General features: G+C 39.2%; 1 pseudogene; it reads left to right on the top strand.

Moving 5' to 3' along the window:
• The first annotated feature begins 868 nt into the window (after nt 1-868).
• On the top strand, nt 869-1,526 carry LOC126000958 (transcription initiation factor IIA subunit 2-like; annotated as a pseudogene).
• The last annotated feature ends 5,177 nt before the right edge of the window (nt 1,527-6,703 follow it).

Genomic DNA, 6,703 nt, shown 5'->3' with positions numbered 1-6,703 from the left:
AAGAAGAGAAAGTCACATCAATGATGAAGTGGATCTAGTGGCTTGCAGGGTCCAAACATTGTTAATTGACTATAGATCTGATGCCTTATGGATTTCCTTCCTCCTGTGATGGTTTTGGCATCAATGGTGCTGCCTAGAGGCAAGTTCCCCCTCCTCCTGAAACCCCTCTACTTCCCATCTAGCTCCTGAGTTTGTAGACTGTCTCTAGATAGTCCACTACCACCTCATTTAGGCTGAATGTCTTACTGCCATGGATTGTGCCAATAACCCTGCTAGATGCCTGGGTGTTGTTTACTTTCCATTTCAGCCACTAGTTTTCTCATTCTTTCCCTCCCAAAAAGTGCCAGCACACTAAGACTTGGAAATTTTTATCTGTGCTCTGACTTCTGATGCTCTTTTCTTCATTTGCTTGTAAAATCCTTTGGAATCTTCTTCCTAGGAAAAACTTTTCTGGACAATCTTGGCAGATAGTTTCTCACTCCCCCTGTGTTTCCACAGCATTCAGTTCAACCTGTTTTGTGGCCTTAATCCCATTAGGTTACAGGTTCAATTATCCACCTGTCCCATTTACATGAATTTCAGAGTGAAAATTCAAAGAGTTGGGAAGATGGTTTTTACAAACTAGTATTTCCTTGGGTTAGGCCTATATTTTCAGCAACTCGTCACAGGAATTTAGGGGTTGCTTAAATATTTCATGTTCGAAGCATTGAAATATGTAATTGCTACAAGAAACATAAGAATATTTTGAGGTCGTGGCCAGCTCCGCGCTTAGTGCGGCGACCGGAGAAGCTCTTGGCCAGGGTCTTCCTCGTCTCCTGCCTGCCCCGCTTCTGTGTGTGCTCTCGAGGCGGGAAGCGCCGTCCCCACAGAATATCAATGCAAACCTGAATAAAGAAAACAATTTCTTCTCCTAACCCATGACATATCAGTTATACAGAAATACTACTTTGGGAAACAGTCTTCAGGAGAGCCTTGATGAACTCATACAGTTTCAACAGATTGCCCCCCAACTTGCCCCCCAAGTCCTACTCTAGTATGATAAAGTTATAAATTCAGTGCTGGCTCAGAGAGTCAGGAACCATGTCAATTTTAGGAGCTCTCTAAATACATACAGATTCTGCGATAATGTGTGGACTTTTGTATTGAATGATGTTGAATTGAGAGAGGTGACAGAACTTATTGAAGTGGATAAAGTGAAAATTGTAGCCTGTGATAGTAAAAATACAGGATCCAGTACTACAGAATGAATAGAAAAACAATGGCTTCTTTATGCCATCTTCATTATTCATCACAATTTGAAAAGAAGCATAGAAGAGACATTTTTATTTATTCGAGCATTGCAGAAATTATTACACTGTGCTAGGCTATCAGAATTTTATTAGGAAGATGCTTGTACTTCTGTAACATCTCATCTTTATGATCCAGCATGAAGAGCAGCTTTTTTTTTTAATGACAAATCAAACATTGTTGCCTTCCTAAGAATGTCCTTTAATAAACTCATTTTAAACAGTGTAAAAAAAAAAGAATATTTTAAAGTGTGTACTTTAACCAACTTTAAGAACAGAATCAAAGGTGATATTTTGGAACACATGTAATAAATTTCATCCTTGATGTGAATCTGTCTTCATCCTTTAATATAAAATCTATTTGTGGGCCCGGGCACAGCGGTGTTTACCTTGCAAGCAGCTGATCCAAGACCTAAGGTGGGTGGTTCGAATCCCGGTGTCCCATATGGTCCCCCATGCCTGCCAGGAGCTATTTCTGAGCAGACAGCCAGGAGTAACCCCTGAGCACCGCTGGGTGTGGCCCAACCCCCCCCAAAATCTATTTGTAAAGTTAGATTGCAAAGATTCAGAAAGAACTATTGAATTTATTCAATAATCAATACTTTTAACTAAATTTAAATAATTTAATTGCAAGGAAGGTAACTCTAATACTTAGCATATGAGAGGTCCTGAGTTTGATCGTCTGTGCTATCTGATCTTCTGAACACCACAGAGACATTAACTCCATTCCCTCAAGTCACTTATTAAAAGAAATTTTATCATCGGGATTGGAGAAATAGCTCAGTTTTCAAGAACATATTATCTACATGTGTTAGAACCTGAGTTAGAACACTGACATCATGTGATCCACCCACTGACCTAGACAGAGCTCTGGAGATCATCAAACACCACTGGGTTGGTTTTGCTGATTTCTGACATGTCAAACCACCAGTCATCTACAAACCCTAGGGCACTAGCAGTGGGTTGGTTTGCCAAAACTATAGATAGATAGATAGATAGATAGATAGATAGATAGATAGATAGATAGATAGATAGATAGATAGATAGATAGATAGATAGATAGATAGATAGATAGATAGATAGATATTATAGAAAAAGGAGCTATATATATACTATACATATATACACCATATTGTATATATGTATAGTATATATATATATACATATATATATACACATACACACATATAGATAGAAACAGAAAGACAAAAAGAGACAGAGAGGGAGAGAGACAGAGACAGAACAGAGAGAGGTGGGTAAGTTGCTTAGAACTCTTAATTAGGAAACAGTAAAAAATTCTGGAATCTGAAGAAATTTGATCATAAGAGTTGTTAGAGAATCAGGACTTAGCATTTGCTGTGACTGAGTAGGTTACTCTCCTGGTACCTTTAAGAGGAGATAGTGACAATTTCAGTGTCCTGCAAACGTCTGGATCAGACCAAATTCATATTCTTCAGTCCATGGAGCAACTTAGCTAAATGTATGCTTCTCACATACCACAACAAATGAAGATATTCCCATTCCAGTTCAGGAAGATTGGCATAGATTATTTTAAAAAATGGATTTGTGTCTGTATTCCAGAGCTTTTATTTGGGATGTATAGGAAAGGCCTCCCCCAACTGTTCAAAACATTTCCAAAGATGTTTCCTCTTGGCATGTGCATCATTTTTACTTGTTTATTGAGCCTCTTGAGAAACTTTACTGCTCTTAATTTTCTACAGAAAATAGGAGTGTTCCCTAGAATTGAGATTTTTCACCAGATATAGCCTTTTTAGCAAAGAAATTTATCAATATGGCAGGAGAAATATCTAACTAGAAAACTGAGGACTATCATTTGAGTAACTAGTTTTCACTCTATTCAGGATTATTCTTCCTTGCTTGTGCTTGTCACTCATGGACTGGAAGTACCTCTATAATGGTACCCTACCCCTACCTGTACTCCATCCATCTGAGTAGTCCCTCTCTTCCAAATAAAGACCATGGGTCAGGAACCTCTTGCAGTTTTGGTTCCACAGTTAGCCTGTCTGCCTGCTAGTATTTATGCCTGCTTGCAGAGAGCTTGTGGTGGAAATTTCCTGAATCTTTTTTTTTTATCTCTTTAACTTTGTTTCCTGTTTTAACATTGCTTACAGACATACCTTCCCCAATATCCGTGGTTTGAGGGATGAGATTTCCACAACAGCTGACACCATGAACAGGGGCCTCATCAACAACTGATGAGATATTCCCTGAGGTGACTTCGTGGTTATTCAAGTGGATGATTCCACTTTGGGTAACAAATCTAGTTCTTACCTCGTTCAAAGTTATGACAATAGCTTGGCTCTGGGTTGAAGGACTTTGGCCTTTTTCATGTATATTGCTATCTTCTTTATTCCAACGATCAATATAAAACATATATCAAAGTAGTAATTTACCAGCTCCAGAATCTCGGCTCTGTTTATTATGAAACTGGTCTGACTTTCAATGGACTTCATAATCTAAGAAATTCTTGTTTTATAAAATCAATATTACAATGCCTGTATAGCTCCATGTTTGGTTTGTATTTTAATAAAGGCAGTACAAGGATAATCTTAAGTCAAATACATTGGAATATAAAGGCAAAGTGACAGAAAAATTTGACAAAATCATGAAAGCCCTGTGGGCAGGACAGTACAGGTCTATCAGCCCAAAAGACTCTAAGATGATCATTGAGAAGCTAAACGATCAATTTTCAGGGACCAGCAAACAAGACCCACATGAACTACTTCTATTTCTGATAAATGGTCTTCATGAAGATCTGAATAAAGCTGATAGCAGAAAAGGCATAAAGAGAAAATAATGATCATCTCAATGACTTAAAAATGGTGGCGCATGCTTGACAGAGACATAAGCAGCACAATGGGATTACTATTGTTACATTTATCAGGGTCAGTTCATGTCTAGTCCATTGTCTCACCTGTCACAGAAAGTCTTGGACATTTGAGATTTTCATGCATTTATCCTTGTTATTGTCATCCACAGGTAAATGCATGGTGTAGCATTGCCTCAAGTTATTTTTCAAGGAAGAAAAACTGACAGTCAATAATAGCTCTTATTTCAGTCAATGCAGTACACAAAGACATTCTCTAAAAAGGACAGAAATTGGGAAACTTCCACCTGTGCTTTTTAATACATCTGAAATGCTTTTCCTCTGAGGGCAAGCTGATAAAAAAATTTGCAGGCCTACGTGGACTCTGCTTTCAAAAACTTTGGCTTGTCACAGTAAGTTGTGGATTCTAAAAACCCTAAAGTATATATTATTTTTTGTTTTGGACCATTATGGTGACATGGACAAAGGTACAACCTATTGTAAAAATTCAGCAGGACAACACTGGTTTAAATTTGAAGATCTCAAAGTTTCAGAAATCCTTACTGTTGCAAGTCAGCCCTTGCTGGGACTGACTGATGGAGGGAGAGAGGATGAGGTCTTTCTTCTCCAGCTCGGAGCAAGCCTCTGTCACCCCATTCAGACTACGATTCTGAGGTGAATGCGGTGGGTATAAAGCTAACAGGCAGCCAGGCTTCAGAAGATATCAGCTTTGTTCAGTGGACATGGCTGAAGCCCAAAAAGCCCAGAATCAGCCCTCGAAAAAGCCCTAGCCTTCCACAGACCCTTGGCTGCACACTTTTTCTAACCAATGAACCCCACCACAACACGCCGAAAAAAATCACACTACAAGCGTGACAATGGGGAAACCTCGTAGGCAAACACCATGCACAGAGAATGAAGATGATAGCGTGGATGATCTAAAAAATTCCAAGCATCTGATTAACCTCTCAGATAAGGAACTTAGAATAAAAATATGGGAGATGTTTGAAGAACTCAAAGAAAGCATAGATCGATCTGAACAGAACACAAAGACAGAAATCAGAAAACTCCAAACTGAAATAGCAGATCTGAAAAACACAGTAGCTCAACTGAAAACCTCAGTGGATAGCCTCGCCAGCAGGGTAGCAGCAGCTGAGGACAGAATCGGCGTGCTGGAAGATGAGATGCAGAAAAACTCAACAAAGCAGAAGAAATTGGAAAAGAACCTTAAGACAAACGATCAGGCAATGGAAAAGTACGCAAGGAATGTGAACAGATGAAAATAGAAGTCTTTGATAAACTCAACAGAAACAACATAAGAATTACTGAAGTCCCAGAAGCCCAGGTATGAGATCTTCAGGAAGAATCAACTGTCAAAGACATCATCAAAGAGATACTCCCAGAGTTAAAGACTATATGCAATCAAATCCAGCATGCCCAAAGTGTACCAGCTAAAAGAGACCCAAAGAAAAACACCCCAAGACACATCCTCATTACGATGACAAATCACACAGATAGAGATAAAATACTGAAAGCAGCAAGATCAAAAAGGGAAATTACATTCAAAGGAGCATCCCTAAGACTTACAGCAGACATGCTACAAGAAACTTTCAAGGCCAGAAGACAGTGGTGGGATATGGTGACAAGACTGAATGAAATGGATGCCTCACCTAGAATACTGCACCCAGCCCAACTCACGTTCAGGTTTGAAGGAAGGATACATAGCTTCATGGAAAAACAACAGCTCAGAAACTTTACAGATAAAAAACCAGACTTAAAGGAAAAACTGAAAGGTCTATTTTAAGATAAGACAAACAAACACAGCAAACTTATCTACAAAGAAGACATTAAATCCTATGACAATCAGCTCCCTCAATATCAATGGACTAAATTCACCAACTAAAAGACACAGAGTGGCAAAATGGGTCAAAAAGATGAATCCAATCTTCCGCTACCTACAGGAAACACACCTGAATAGTCAGAACAAACATAGACTCAAAATCAAAGGCTGGAGGAAAATCATCCAATCAAACAACACCCTTAAAAAAGCTAGAGTGGGGCCGGGTGGTGGCGCTGAAGGTAAGGTGCCTGCCTTGCCTGCGCTAGCCTAGGACGGACCGCGGTTCGATCCCCTGGCATCCCATATGGTCCCCCAAGAAGCCAGGAGCAACTTCTGAGCGCATAGCCAGGAGTAACCCCTGAGCGTCACAGGGTGTGGCCCAAAAACCAAAAAAAAAACAAAACAAAACAAAAAAAAAAAAGCTAGAGTGGCCATATTAATATCTGATGACACTAACTTTATACTCAGAAAAATTGTAAGGGGCAAAGATGGATACTATGTACTAATCAAGGGATATGTGCATCAGGAAGAAATCAAACTATTAAACATATATGCACTCAATGAGAGACCAGCAAATTATCTAATATAATTACTGACAAATGTGAAAGAAGGCATCAATAACAACACAATAATTGTGGGAGACCTCAATACGGCCCTGTCAACACTTGATAGGTCAACCAGACTGAAACTCAACAAAAACATACTAGCCCTGAAAAGAGTAATGGAAGAAAGAGGACTAGTAGATATATA

This window comes from Suncus etruscus, chromosome 2 (assembly GCF_024139225.1).
Source record: "Suncus etruscus isolate mSunEtr1 chromosome 2, mSunEtr1.pri.cur, whole genome shotgun sequence".
Lineage (NCBI taxonomy): Eukaryota > Metazoa > Chordata > Mammalia > Eulipotyphla > Soricidae > Suncus > Suncus etruscus.
Note: the sequence above shows the minus strand (reverse complement) of the source record. Positions and strands in the feature narration are given on the sequence as shown.